General features: G+C 37.7%; 1 protein-coding gene across 2 annotated transcripts in view; it reads left to right on the top strand.

The window, feature by feature from the left end:
* LOC105477421 (NOP2/Sun RNA methyltransferase 3) overlaps positions 1 to 16,188 on the top strand; it is a 258,079-nt gene that overhangs the window by 215,940 nt on the left and 25,951 nt on the right. Inside the window, exon 9 of one of the 2 annotated variants that reach the window (XR_011620409.1) lies at positions 4,659 to 16,188. This exon is cut by the window's right edge and continues 25,951 nt beyond it. The gene's annotated coding sequence lies outside the window, so the exon portion shown is untranslated. The remainder of the gene's footprint in view (positions 1 to 4,658) is intronic. The other variant, XR_011620410.1, reaches the window with a different exon arrangement.

The following is a 16,188-nucleotide window of genomic DNA, read 5'->3' as shown; positions in this document are numbered from 1 at the left end:
ATTTGGTTAATGTGTGTAGAATATACAAATAAAGCTGCTTAAGTGTTAATTTCCTTACAGAGTCCTTCCCTGACTCACTAGTATATCTTAAGTCTTCTTGTTACATATTCACTATATCCTGGACTTTTCTATGGAAGCACCAATTGCAGTTGTCATTATCATTGTCCCACTTCATTGATTCACTGTCCTGCTTTGTTCATCTCTTGCTAAAACAGACACTTAACTTTACTATGCGTTTACTCTGTCATTTGGCAATCTCTGTCACAGGTTTTCAGTGACATATGATTCTCAGAGTTGGGTGGTAGAGGTGTCAATAGCAGTGGTTTTGACCCGTGGAGAGTCCTGAAATCTCCATCGGTTATCAGTTGAGTCAATTAAAACATCAACCTCAAGATTACCCAAATACATACTTAATGGCTATATAAATACAGGCTTAAGGCAAATCCTCTAGTCCGTCTTCAACTGCCCTTTTCCCGCCATCTTGCTTACTCTGTTTCTATGTAGAAATTCTGAAGCCTCTGACTGAGGCTGAGAAACATTGATCCTGAAGTCTTCAGATGCCTTTAACTATGCATAGCATCATGCTTTCCTCCATCCTGTAGACCACAATTTTGAGTCTTCCTTACCTTAGGAAGACTGTTCAAATGGAAGGAAATTGAGTGAGGAAAGGAGGGGGAAATCTGAAAGAAAAAATGAATAAGAGGTTTACAAGAAGGAGTTCAGTGAGGATTTCGAGTATCAAAATTATTAAACTACACAGTCTTGTTTCACTAATGATGGAGATACTTTTGAGAAATGCATCATTAGGTGATTTTGTCATTGAGTGAACATCATAGAGTGTATTTACACAAACTTAGATGGTATAACCTACTACACACCTAGGCTATACAGTATAACTTATTGCTCCTGGGCTATGAACCTGTACAGTATGTTACTGTACTGAATTCTGTAGGAAATTGTAACTCAAAGGCAAATATGTGGGTATCTAAACATAGAAAATGTATAGCAAAAGTAGAGTATACAAGATAAAGAATGGTGCACCTGTATAGGTCACTCACCATAAATGGAGCTTGTAGGATTGGAAGTAGCTCTTGATGGGCCAGGGGGTGAATATGAAGGCTGAGGACATTCCTGTACACTATTGGGGACTTTAAAAACACTGCACATTCAGGCTACGCTACATTTATTTAGATTTTTTTCTTTAATAATAAATTAGCCTTTGCGTACTGGAACTTTTTTTTTTTTTTTTTTGAGACGGAGTCTTGCTTTGTTGCCCAGGCTGGAGTCTCTGCTCACTGCAAGCTCCGCCCCCCGGGTTCCCGCCATTCTCCCGCCTCAGCCTCCCGAGTAGCTGGGACCACAGGCCCCGCCACCACGCCCGGCTAACTTTTTGTATTTTTAGTAGAGACGGGGTTTCACCGAGTTAGCCAGGATGGTCTGGATCTCCTGACCTTGTGATCCGCCCGCCTCGGCCTCCCAAAGTGCTGGGATTACAGGCGTGAGCCACTGCACCCAGCCTGGAACTGTTTTACCTTACACCTTTTTTTTTTTTTTTTTTTTTTGAGACGGAGTCTCGCTGTGTCGCCCAGGCTGGAGCGCAGTGGTGCGATCTCGGCTCACTACTGGCTCCGCCTCCCAGGTTCAAGCAATTATCCTGCCTCAGCCTCCCGAATAGCTGGGACTACAGGCGTGTGCCACCATGCCCAGCTAATTTTTGTGTGTGTGATTTTTTTGTTTTTTTTTTTTTTTTTTTTTTTTTAGCAAAGATGAGGTTTCACCATGTTGGCCAGGATGGTCTTGATTTCCTGGTCTCGTGATCCGCCCGCCTCTGCCTCCCAAAGAGCTGGGATTACAGGCATGAGCGACCACATCCGGCCTTACCTTACAAATTTTTTAGTATTTTTAACCTTTTGGCTCTTTTGTAATAACACTTAGCTTAAAACACAAATGCATTGTACAGCTGTACAAAATATATTTCTTTCTCTATACTCTTATCCTAAAAACCTTTTTCTATTTTTAAAGATAAAAAGTGTAGTATAGTAAATATATAAACCAGTAATGTAGTCATTTATTATCATTTCAAGTATAATGTGCTGTACATAATTGTTTAATATACTGTACATAATTGTATGTGCTATACTTTTATATGACTGGCAGTGCAGTAGGTTTGTTTAAACCAGCATCACGGCAACATCAGTAGGTGATAGGAATTTTTCAGTTCCATTATAATCGTATGGGATCACTGTCATATATGTGGTCCATTGTTGATCAAAAAGTCATCATGTGGCACATGAGTGTACTGCAAAGATTATATTTGGAAAGAATTGTCAGTTAAATTATTCTCAGTGTTCTTGGTTGCTGTAGAAAAATATATGGATTTACACAGTGAGAGAATCTGGCTCATTTGATAGCAATAACCTGATCAATGAAATCAAGTATTCTACAGGGCTGAATGTAATCTTTACTTATCTCACTAACCTGTAATTTATTAAAAATAAATTCAAGATCCATATTGCTAATCATTACCCAGCATTGCAGGGTTAATTTTATAAACTTGAAAACCTGGCAGAATCTTTATAGGTAACTTAGTAGCTGGCATAAAATCTAGTGGTAGAAGAAATATCCTCACGGGCTGACAATTTCTAGTAGTCAAGTGTACATGGAAAATGTAGTTTAAACATTCGTCCTCTAGTTTATACGCTAATTGGTTCGTAGTTTGATCACAGATGTTGATATTGTTGACCTCATTAACTTCAGTGTATCTTGATGTGTTAAAAAATGCAGAGGAAAAATAAGAGCATAAAATAGAAGTCAGGCTTTGAAAACGTTCTGTTTCTTGAAAGCTCAATTGAGAATGAAATGTCAATTTTGTGGTGTGAGCTTTTTAGGAACTGGTTTTGCGGCAGTCTGACATCCAGTTTCAACTAGAAATCATGTAGTATCTGACAGTCGTTTTCACATGGTTCTCTTTTAAACGTTATCAAGTCTGTTTTCTTTCTTCCTTTCTTTTGTTCTTCATTTTTTTGATTTTTGTTTTTTGGCTAGGCTTGAAGGGCCGGGTAGAAACGTACTCTAAATTGCTATTGCTTAGAAAGTGTGAGTGTGTGTGTGTGTGTGTGTGTGTTACTATTAAAATATGTGGTATTTAAAACTTTTTATTTTTTATTTTTTTGAGACGGAGTCTTGCTCTGCCGCCTGGGCTGGAGTGCAGTGGTGCGATGATATTGGCTCACTGCAACTGCCGCTTCCCGGGTTCAAGGGACTCTCCCGCCTCAGCCTCCCCTGTATCTGGGATTATAGGCGCCCGCCACCATGCCCCGCTAGTTGTTTTATTTAGTAGAGTCAGGGTTTTGCTATGTTTGCTTGGCTGGTCTCAAACTCCTGATCTCAGGTGATCTGCCCTCCTTGACCTCCCAAAGTGCTGGGATTACAGGCTTGAGCCACCGCATCCAGCCAAAATTCTGAAATGTGATTCAGACATTAACTAAATATACTGTTGAGAAGTGACTGTTCAGCATTCATCATACTTATTCCCTGCTTTGTACCTAGAAGGTAAGGATGACAAAACTCTGGGTATCTCCCTGTGCGCCCTGTTTTTCACGCATCACAAATGCTGTCTCACTGAATCTAGAATCATTTCAGAATTCTTTAAAAAACATTTCAGAATGCATCAAACATTACAGGCATAGGTAAATCCTTTTTGTTTCCCTGGGTGAGATATTAGAACAATTCCTAGAAAGGATGCTTAACTTCCTAGTCTCTACCAGGTTTAGAAAATATTAGCACTCAAATAGATCTTGGGGCTTGATAGTACAAATCTGTATTTTTTTTCCTAGCACAAAGGTTATAAATATTTAGAAGTATGTTATAAGTATCTGGGCTTGCAAATCTTCTTTGGAATATTTTAATCTCATCTAGTTCTCAAGTTCGACCAGGTTTAGTCACCTCTCCCATAATCTATATTAACACATATTAATGGGGAATTTAGCTGTCTCATGTTTTGTTCTTCATAATTTGTATTTTTCTCTTCTTCCTGGAGTGAGTCAGAAGGCATGTGTTACTATACCTTTGCTCATTCTTGCCATCAGCATATAAACTGAAGCAGAACTTCTTGTATATGTAGACTATGAAAATTCTTCAATTTTATTATCTTATTTTTCAGTTCCTTTTGAATGTGGTTTTAATGGACTTATCCTAACAATATTGTATCATTGCAGAAAAGGATATGCACAGAATCAGCAACATATACCATTCTAGGCGCTTCTTAAAAAGTTATTTTAAATACAGTGTTTGGTTGTTATAACACATGGCGCGCACTGCCCACAAAAGGGAACTCTAGTTTGTGAAAGGAGCCTGTCATTTTTTAAAAGGTAAAGAGAATAGTTGTTAAAGTGTCATAAGGTTGACAACTTCATCTTAATAATTTTGATAAATAGCAAATATTTCATCCATGTTACAAAGACACAGTACATTTTAAATACCTTACCATTGCTTTGCCTTTTTTCTCTCTAAAAAATCTATCAGGACCTCCTGTTTCAGAGAAAACCTTTAAGGTCACTTAGCTGATATCCCCTCATGTGTGAAATATATCCATTGCATAGCTAACTGATGAATTGATCTAATTTTGTCAGCAGAATTAATTGTTTTCTTTTATCTAGGTTGGTGTTTTAAAGATTCCTGTGATTGCCTGAACTGGGGAGGCAGAAAGTTGCAGTGAACCAAGATCGCACCACTTCACTCCAGCCTGGGTGATAGAGTGAGACTCCATCTCAAAAAGAAAAAAGATTCCTGTGTAAAAATCTCAGCTAATTAGTATTCTCCATAATAGTATGTTTTCTTAGATGATTATTTTCAATTTAATTCCTGCTTGGAGAGCCATATATATGTGTGTGTGTGTGTATATATATTATATATATATATATATGTATATATATAAAATATATATATTATATATATTTTGCTTTCTTAGAGAAAATCATTATGTTTAAAATATTTGAGAAAGATAAGCGAGATCACCAAGTGGTAACAGAGAGTGTTAAATTAGACACATAATTTAAGAAAATAAAAAAAAACACTATTGTACTAGAGTCTTAACCTTTAAAGACTTGTATACCACTTATTCTCACTTTTTTGTTTGACAAGAAGCCGACAGGAGGTAGAGTTAAGACAGAAGCCAGGTCTCAGAGTCATTTTTGCATGACTTGTACTGTATCTGTAGCTGTGCGCTATCTGTATAGTCAGACATTTTGTGGTCAGATATTTGCAAAACAAATGGTCTATTAACATCTTGTCCGGGTTTTGTTTGCATGCAATGCAAAGCAGTAGAGTTTGGCATTTAAATCCCTAAAATGTCAACTGGTAATTAAGATTGGACCACAAAAGATAGCTCGTGCAGCTATAACCTGAAAGGCTTAGCCCCTCTCTGAGTAAGTGCTGACCCTTACTTAGAGGAAATCCAGGGAAAATGTGATCGGGAGCCCTGTCCAAGTTCTGATTGATTGTATTTCAATTAAAAAAAAATGTTTTCAAACATTTTAGGGCTTGAAGGACCCTAAAGGAAAAAGAAAGCTGGAAAAAAATGTGTGAGTTTGGAGATCACTGCAGGTGACTTGCAGGACAGGACTAGCGAGTGGCGGTTTGAATACAAATCGAATTAAAAATTAACAAGGTTGCTGAAACTTAGTTTTTTTTTTTTTTTTTTTTTTTACAGTTTGTGTGGGAAGTTTTGGGAGAGGACTGACAGAGAGACAGGAAAGGGAATTAAGGGAACAATGGTGGTCGTTAAGCATCTCTGCCACCTTAGGAGTCACTTGGGATGTAACCTCCCTTGTAAGTTAGGAATAGTAGGAATAGTAACTGTTAGTGAATGGTTATTATGAGCCAGGCCCTGTTCTAAATTGCTTTGCCTGTATTCACTCATTTAATCTTCATAAAAACCCATGAAGTCATTATTGTTGTAAGCCCTCCCCTCATTTAAGTTTCCTAAATGAGAAAACTTAAGTGACATAAAGGTTAGAACATTTACCTAAGGTGTCACAGTGACTTAGGGGCAGAGCAGAGATGGAAGCCCAAATGGCCTAGCTTCAGAGGCTACGTTAAACACTGTTAGCATTGTGCTTGCTGTGCTTAAGACATCAACTAAAATAGGGCTATTGGAGCATTCTTATATTAGGTACACCTCATGTAAATCAACCTTACAACAGAAAGTTCTTCACTGTTCCCATACCAGAATCTAGTTTGGATCTAAAAATTTTGAATTCTGTTCACTGAACTCTTTTATGCTCCCAATGACATGTTTATGCCTTCAACAGTCAAATGGCACCATTTCAATCCCCGTCATCTCCAGGCAGGACTTTCTCCATAATAGATTGATGTTTGGCTCCATTTATTCAGCCTTTAAGAATCTTTCGAATACCGTTTTTGACTTTTTTAAAGAACTCATCTGTCTTTCAGATAAGGAATATTTCTTGTATATACAATCTCCTCCTAAAAACATTCATAGAAGTTCTGCACTGCTTTTGGAAGATCTATCTGTTAACAGCAATTTGTAGTCATGATGCCTTTGAGGATGATGAGGAAGGCACATTTTCTACTTTTACAAGGACTCTCACTTTTCTAATTTCCCTAATGCTTTTCATTCTGCAGGTATATGGGTCTAGGTTTACGGTTTGTCTGCCTTCAAGGCACATGATACAAATTCTGTGTGCATTGCTCATGATAAATTCAGCAGGTATCTGAGTAAATGTCATGCTGCATGTAAAGTGACAAGAGTTTCACTATAATCTGGCAAGAGGTGGAGCATCAATTAAGGAGCAAACATACAAATGAGTTGAGGGAAAACATTTTGCTTTGGGTGGTTTGGAAAATAACCATAATGAACATGGTTGGCATTTTTGTGACCTCTAAAGGCTATATGAAGGCTATATGAAGGTTTGCCAAAAAATCTAGTGAGGTCAGCAGCAGCAAAGCATTAACTAATAGGTAAGTACACTACTGGCAAAATGAATCACATTAAAGCTTCAAAGAATAAATCACTATTTACTGATGCAGAATGAATTACATGATTATTGCAAGTCACAGCATATGAGAATATAATATCATTCTTATAGTACTAAATAAGACACATTTACTTCAAGTTGTTAATTTTTATGTATGTTCTTTTCTAATTAGTGGAACAAATGATAATGGCAAAAAGCCTGGATGCTCAGGTGAGAAAAAAATATCCATTCTACAGAGAGCTAAACTGGGGATTCGAAGCATTAAAAATTTTATTACCCCTCCTCCCAGATAAAAGTTAGTATCCTTTAAAATGTGACAATCTAATGCTCTTTGACTGTTCTTGTCAAAACTTCTGAGACTTTGATTTTAATGAATTATTTTCAGGAGAATATCCAAGGGGAAATGAACTGGGCTAATTCCACTGGGTTGACTAATGACTCCTCAATTAGTCTCCGCCTTGCTCTTGAATATAAGCTGTCCTTTGAGGATCACATCATATTCCTTCCTTGCTTTTGCGTCTTCAGCATCAGTACATTCTCAAAAATATAAATTGGAGAAATTTTAGTACCTGTTCCATGTTCCATGAATTTTCTTTCCTCTAACCTTGTCTCTGATTTTTTTCCCTTAGGCTTAGTAGTGTGGTGCTTTGGTTTCTGTCTCTACATCCATCCAGACTTGGCAGGTTAACCCTCACATATAGGTTCAACTGCTCCTCATACTTTAGAACCAGTCTTGATTTTAGGAGTGATTTAAGAGTGGAAGGGATGCTTGACGGTGAAACATTACTGTGGTCTTCTCTGTGGTAACCTAGTTTTCTTCTTGAAAATTCTTCCTAATTTCCATTCTTCTAGAGGCAGCAATTTTATCTTCTGTTTCTTTTGTTTGTTTGTTTTTGAGACGGAGTTTCACTCTTGTCACCCAGGCTGGAGTGCAGTGGCGCGATCTCCGCTCTCTGCAACCTGCGCCTCCCGGGTTCAAGCGATTCTCCTGCCTAGCCTCCCGAGTAGCTGAATTTACAGGCATGCGCCACTATGCCCGGCTAATTTTTGTATTTTTAGTAGAGACATGGTTTCTCCATGTTGGTCAGGCTGATCTCAAACTCCTGACCTCAGATGATTCTCCTACCTCGGCCTCCAAAGTGCTGGTATTACAGGCGTGAGCCACCGCGCCCTGCCTTATCTTCTGTTTCTGTCACTAGGTATCAAGGCCTTGAATCCAGTCATCTCAGTAGGCCAGATCATAATACTGAGTATATATTCACATCTCTTTGCTAGTATTAATCTCTATCCTATTTTGAGCAGAGTGGTTTCCTTGCTTTATCTTTTTTTTTTTTCCTGTCTAGTCTATAAACTCTTTCTAAGAGTTTGCCTACAACAGATGCATAGGCTCCACTGAACTGGGACATATAGGCCAGAACAATTTCCGCTACCTGGGTGCGTAACTAAACTATACTTCCCAGGTCTTCACATCCAGAAGAGTGACACAGTCAGTGGTACATAAGTCTAGTTCCAGCTGATAAAATTTAAGAAAAGTTAGGTGCCATTTTCAGTTTGAGGCAATTAAGAGCAGGATGTGCATTCTCTAGATGCTCTCTTTCTCTTTCTCTTTCTCTCCACCCAGGCTGAATGATGCTATATGGATTGTGAAAACATATGTTGAAGAGAGTGAAACTAAAACTTTATTTAGTACTATATATATACTTTTTTCCCCCGAGATGGAGTCTTGCTCTGTCACCCAGGCTGGAGTGGAGTGACGTGATCTCGGCTCATTGCAACTTCCACCTCCCGGGTTCGAGCAATTCTCCTGCCTTAGCCTCCCAAGTAGCTGGGATTACAGGCATGTGCCACCGTGCCCAGCTAATTTTTGTATTCTTAGTAGAGATGGGGTTTCACCATGTTGGCCAGGCTGGTCTCGAACTCTTGATCTCATGATTCGCCCGCCTCAGTCTTCCAAAGTGCTGGGATTACAGGTATGAACCACTGTGCACGGTAACAAGGTTCTTTTCATTCCAGAATGACTGCATGCAGTAGAAACCCTGTTGTCAATCTGCACTGGATTATGATATGCTAAGCCTCTGAGACTTTGCATGTTTTTTTTCTTTTCCCCCAAAAGCAGCTAGTATTCCTTAATTTATTTACGAGTGGGCTGTGGCTTTAATACAAATCTGAAATACATGGGAGTGGGTTAGCATTTGGCTGTCAGAGTTCAAGGAAACAGATATTGGAGGCTGGAAATATGGCAATCTGTATAATGCACTGATGACACAATTGGTAACGCTATAACCTGCCATATTGGGAGGTAGACCATATGCCTGCTCAGCTGACAGGCCTAAGGGAGTCAAGTGAAAGAATAAAACTGTAACACATGTTGGCTAATATTAATTGGGATTGTTAAAGATAAAGGTGGCTTCAGGAAGGAATTGACCAACTTGAAAGCAAAATGCATAGGAATAGATGAATCTAGAAAATTGGTCTTTGAAGAGTTGAAAGAGTTGGTTGTTTCTAGCTCTGAAATGATTAGAAATAAGATTTGATACCAAATATGACTGAGATAACTTGTGAACAGAAGTTAATGTTTAATAATATAATAATATTGTAATATTATTAAACATATTATGTATAATAATTGTAACAATATTTTTAATATATTTTTTAAAAACCTTTCTAGTTAACCCTATTTCCTCAAGGAATTCTGATTCCTGAAGAAAGCAGCCATTAATTTTGGAATGATCTGTTGACAAAAATAAAATAAATAAATTAGATTTGGGAACTATGGTCATGAAAGAACTTTGGGTATGCTTGCTGTACATCACACTAATTGGAAACAAATAATTTAGAAGCCTAAAAAAAGTAGTAAACCTGGAGTAAAACACTCCTACTAAACCCTACAACAATTATTGGAACTTCAGCCTTTGATGAGCAGAAAGTAGGTTCCCAAAGCTTTTCTGCCCCCAGAGAGGGCATAATTTCCAAAAATTTATTTTAACTGTGCCCATGGAAGAACAAACTCCCTCAACTGAGAAGGGCAGGGTCCAAAGGAGTAATGAATAGATGATGTCCTTTCCAAAGCACAGAATCAGGTTTGTAATATGTGTCCCACAGGATTTCAGAATTGCTATGTACCAATAACTATTTTGTGTTTTCCATTCTTCCCCTTTTTGAATGGGAATGGTTATTGCAGTTTCACTGTTCCTTCTCCATCGTTATGTAGTCAGTGTTAGAGGGAGGCAGATAATTTCTCTTTCTGGTTCATTAGTCACCAGACTGTGGGAAGCAACATGAGGCAAGTTAAAAAGGACTTTATATCATCAGGAGTTTTTGACCTTTCAACCGATTGCAGTGAATGCTTGGGACTTAGAGTTTTCCTTGAGGTATGGATGAGTGTGTTCCATATGTGGGATGAAAAGTGAAATGAACATTTCCTCCACAAAAGAGTAATGTGGCAGAGACAGTGATATACGTCTGCCAAATCCACTTCTTTTTCCTTTGAGGAATATTGGTGGACTAAACTTCTTAGCCAACTTGAGATAGATAAGGTTGTGACAGGATTCTTGTGAATGGAACGTGGGTAGGAGTGTTCTATACAGCTTCTAGGTCTAGTCGGTAAAAATCACCCATTAACGATCATTTATTCCCTTCCTCTTTGAGGGCATCCTTTGAGTTTCTGTGTTTACGATGATGGCCACATAAAATGGAAGAAGCCAAGTTTATGAAGCAGGGCCCTCCTGACCCCATCGCCATATTATTAGATTATGACATAAACAACCAATCATTTTTTAGTACGTGATTGAAAATTTATTTATTTTTTTATGCAACAGTTAGCTTACCCCGACTACTACATTCAATGTGTGCAAGTTTTATTTTTTCATGAAGACAGTGCTTTTGGGTTTATTTTGTTTTGTTTTGTTTTGATACCTCTACCTTTTCCATTTGATCTAAGCTTCACTTGATAATCCATTCTGGCTTCCTTCTATTGATTTCATAAGTTACTGAATTGAATTCTTGGTTCATTTGTTTTTATTCTGTTTATTTGTTTATAGTGAAAACATTTAAACCTATTAGCTTTACTCTGAATATATTTTATTCTGGTTCTCTGAGTACAGCTGTAGCCACATCCCATAAATTTTGACGTATTATTTTATCTTATTATGGTGTCTTTGTTATGATTTTCCATAGGGTTCCCAGTGAAGTTTTTATTTTCTCATTGATGTAAGAGTTTGTGGGGATCGTTGTATACTTCCATGTGTTTCAATATACTGGTTTTAAATAGTGGTCCTCTGCTTACGGCTGAGAAATTTTGAATATTTCTTAACTTTTTGGAATTTCTCTTATATATTTTATGTAATTATTGAAGGTAATAAATGCGAAATTGTAGGCAAAATACTTAACACCATGCTGAATCATAATCACTCAGTAAATATTAGTGAATGATATTGTCTTTATTGGTAATATCCTGCTAAACTCTAATGACAGTAACAGTGCGTATAAAGGAAGAACAGTCCAATTTTGCAGTTGAAACTGTTTTTCTGAGTGGTGGGACAAGCAGAGAGAGAAGAACACAATATTTCCAATTCCAATTTAACAACAAAAGGATCACTTTCATTCATGTGAAAAAGTGTGTATCAGGGTCTTTTGGTTATCTATTGGTGTGTAACAAACCACCCCAAAATTTAGTGGCTTAAAACAACAACATTTCTTTTCCTTACAAATCTGCAATTTGGATAAGTTGCATTTGGGTAGCTCATTTCTGCTCCACTCAGCACCAGCTGGGACATCTCGAAGTCTGAGAGCTGGAATCATCAGAAGTCCTCCTCATTTACACATCTAGTGGTTACTGTTACATTGCCAGCAATCCTGGCTGCTGTTTCAGACCTTAGCAGGGATTGTTGCCTAGAAAACCTAATAGTGGCCTTTCTGTGTGGCTTGGGTTTCCCTATATACAGTGGCTGAATACCAAGGGCAAGGTACAGAGAGAGAGAGAGACAGAGACAAAAGTCAGAAGTAGTACTGACTTTTCTAACCTAGCCATGGAAGTCACACAGTGATTTCCTCTGTATTTTGTTAATAGCACATAACTAAGGAGGCCTATGTTCATGAAAGAGTGTCAGTGTTGTAAGATCACGTGGGATGGGATATGTTGGAATGACCATCTTTAGAACATGTATCTGTCACTCTGAATTTCTAAGGGCTTTTCTTTTTATTTTCGTTTGTATTCCCTACTCTGATGCAGAGTAAAATTCTTAGCTTCTGATTTGAGGAATGGCTGTAAGTTTTTATGTTTCTTATTATTTGTTCTCACAGAATCTTCTTATGTATTTTAGTGGGAACATTAGAGATGCTGGATATTATACTCTTAGAGATGATTTAGACCTTGGTGGGCCACTTTTGAATCGTTTTCCTAATGCCAAAACACAGATCTCATCAGGAAATACTACCAAATCCACTTAGATTGACCTAAACTTGGTGAAATAATTAAAATATACTTCCTGTGGATAATTTCGTCCCCATTTTAATTTCGCAGTGTATCTTTGCTTTGTTTGTGGCAATAACTTTTAAGGATGGTAGAATCTTGGCCGTGGGCTGGAAATGTTAGGAAGATTGGAGTGGTGATCTATGCTTTGAACAGCCAAATCTAAATCAACCTTTGAAATATTACTTGGGTTGGCAAGATGCAGCCTGGACTAAGGACATTACTGCAAGCCAAAAACTTTTTGGAACAGTAGGTAAAGCTCTGACATTCATACCAGCTGTGATTTTGATTAAATCACTCTTCCTGCATTCTTAAATATTTGCCTTAACTTTATGGCCAGACCTGCTCATCCCCACTATAGAGCAGCAGAGATAGAACTGAAAAAGCAAGTTATTATTTACTATATTTACTAAAAACTAAGTAGCACCAAATGATGAGCCAGCACAGCCTGAATCAGCTATAGATTCTAGAGCATCTTCAACCCTGTAAACAAAGCCCAATAAAGAAGCAAAAGGTTAACTCCGTATCTGTAAGTAATAATACTTAATAATTATTCAATGCTTAGTGTGCGCCAGGCACTATACTGAGCTCTCCATGTTTATAATCACACACGATTTTCTCAAGCAAGTAAAGAAATAGGTATCATGATCCTCATTTTAAAGATATTGAAACTAAGGCTCAAGAAGTTAAATAACTTATTCAAGTTCATACAGCTAAGTGACAGAGTAGGAATTCAAACCGGAGTCTTTCTGACTGTAAACCCTACACATGCGAACACTTTCCTACATTGCGGATATGATGGAGTTGTAGTTCAACCCCACTAATTTTATGATGAAGTAGTTTAGGCTCAGATGTCATATGACCTTTCCAAGGTCACAAAGCTATTTAGTTAGTCAGGCCTTTAGGTTCTATGTTGAATGACTATAATTCTCTACACATCATAGTGCTGCATAGATTTTTAATTCCACTTAGAGGCCCTACATCCCAAATAATTAACAAGCCACAATCTAGATAGTTAAATATTAGAGGTATATTTCTGAATTTATGTTTAGTCAATACTTGAGTTCTTATGACATTATTGTGTGGTAAAAATTTCTCTGTAACAGATAATTGCAATATCTCCACTTGTTTATTTCACTGAGATGTTTTTCAGGATGAAGGTAATATTGTCTGTAAGGTACACAATATGAAACACTAAGTATTATTTAGTAAACTGCAAGACACCCAAGTCGCTGTTGTATTTGTGACTGAGATCACTTCTTGCTATCAGCCCACAGTGCAGAAGTCCAACAACCACAAAACACTCCCTTTCACCCACTCAAAGTGGTTCTTTCCTTCTCTAGTTAAGCAGTGAGTAGCACAGACTGTTGTGGTTGGTGTATTGCTACACGGTGGGTAGCAGAGAGTAAAGAAATGATCATAGCCACAAATTCAGCAACGGAGCAAGCTTTACTGGCATGTTTAATTACTTCCTGTGAGATGCACAAAGTGCCATCTTGCTTTTCCCTAAGGTCCAACCACAAGTACACTAATGCATAATGAAAATTACCAGGATACACCTAACACAGTGCCATCTGGTGGTTTCTATCTAATAAGATAAATATACAGGCAAACCTCATTTTATTGTGCTTTACAGATAATGTGTTTCTTACAAATGGAAGGTTTGTGGCAACCCTGCATCAAGCAACAGTATGCGCTCACTTTGTGTAAGTGTCACATTTTAGTAATTCTTGCAATATTTGAAACTTTGAAATTATTATGTGTATTAGGGTGATCTGTGATTAGCGACCTTTGATGTTACTATTGTAATTGTTTTGGAGTGCCACAGACTGTGCCCAAAGAACACTGCAAACCTAATTGATAAATAGCCTGCGTGTCCTGACTCCTTCACTGGCCAGTCATTCCCTCATCTCGCTACCTCTCCTCAGGCCTTCCCATTCCCTGAGACACACAATATTGAAATTAGTCCAGTTAATAACCCTACGATATGGCCTCTAAGTGTTTAAGTGAAAGGAAGAGTTGCAGATCTCTCACTTCAAATCAAAAGCTAGAAATGATTAAGCTTAGTGAGAAAGGCATGTGGAAAGTTGAGATAGGCCAAGAGCCAGGCCTTTTGTACCACAAGCATTTAACCAAGTTGTGATTGCAAAGGAAAAGTTCCTGAAGGAAATTAAAAGTGCTACTCCAGGGAACAAATGAATAATAAGAAAACAAAGCATCTTTATCATTTATATGGAGACATTTGAGTGGTCTGGTTAGAAGATCACACCAGCCATAACATCACCTTTAGCTAAAGCCTAATCCAGAGCAAAGCCTTAGCTCTCTTCATGTTCTATGAGGTTCTGTGAAGACTGAGAGAAGCGAGGAAGCTGCAGAAGAAAAGTCTGAAGCTGGCAGAGATTGGTGCATGAGGTTGAAGGAAAGAAGCCTTCTCTATAACATAGAAGTACAAGACGATGCAGCAAATCCTGATGTGGAAGCTGCAGCAAGTTATTCTGGAAATCTAGCTTAGATAATTGATGAAGATGTCACACTACACAACAGATTTTTAATGTAGACAAAATAGCCTTACATTGGAAGAAGATCCCATCTTAGACTATCATAACTAGAAAAAAAAGTCAATGCCTAGCTTTAAGCTTCAAAGGGCAGGCTGATTCTCTTGTTAGGGGGCTAATGCAGCTGGTGGCTTTAAGTTGAAGCCAATGCTTATTTACCATTCTGAAAATCTTAGGGTCCTTAAGAATTATGCTGAATCTACTTGGCCTGTGCTGTATAAATAGAACAACAAAGCTTAGATGATAGCACTTCTGTTTATAATATGGTTAACTGAGTATTTGAAACCCACTGTTGAGACCTACTGCTTAGTAAAAAAGATTGCTTTCAAAATATTACTGTTTATTGACAATACACCTTGTCACCCAAGAGCTCTGATAAAGATGTACAAGATTAACGTTATTTTCATGACTGTATAATTCAATAACCATTCTGCAGTCATGGATTAAAGAGGAATTTTGACTTTTAAGTATTATTTTTTAAGAAATAAATTTTTAAGGCTGTAGCTGCCATAGATGGTGATTCCTCTGATGGATCCGGGAAAAGTAAATCGAAAGGCTTCTGAAAAAGATTCAACATTCTAGATTCCAGTAAGAACATCTGTGATTCATGGAAGGAGGTCAGAATATCAACATTAAAAGGAGTTTGGAAGAAGTTGATTCCAGCCTTCATGGATGACTTTGAGGGATTCAAGACTTCAGAGGAGGAAGTAACTGAAGCTATGGTGGAAACAGCGTGAGAATTAAAGTGGAGCATGAAGATGAGACTGAATTGCTATAATCTCACAATAAAACTTGAATGGATGAGGAATTATTTCTTATAAGTGAGCAAAGAAAATGGTTTCTTGAGATGAAATGTACTCCTGGTGAGGATGCTGTGAACATTGGTGAAATAACAACAAAGGATTTGGAATATTACTTAAACGTAACCAAGAAAGCAGTGGCAGGGTTCGAGGGGATCAACTCCAGTCTTAAAAAAAATTCTACTGTAAGTAAAATGCTATCAAACTGCATCACATGTTACAGATAAATTTTTCATGAAAGGAAGAGTCAATGAATGTGGCAAACTTCATTGTTCTCTTATTTTAGGAAATTGCCACAGCCATCCCAACCTTCAGCAACCATCACCCTGATTTGTCATTCATCCATTAACATTGAGGCAAGACCA

This window comes from Macaca nemestrina, chromosome 2 (assembly GCF_043159975.1).
Source record: "Macaca nemestrina isolate mMacNem1 chromosome 2, mMacNem.hap1, whole genome shotgun sequence".
Lineage (NCBI taxonomy): Eukaryota > Metazoa > Chordata > Mammalia > Primates > Cercopithecidae > Macaca > Macaca nemestrina.
Note: the sequence above shows the minus strand (reverse complement) of the source record. Positions and strands in the feature narration are given on the sequence as shown.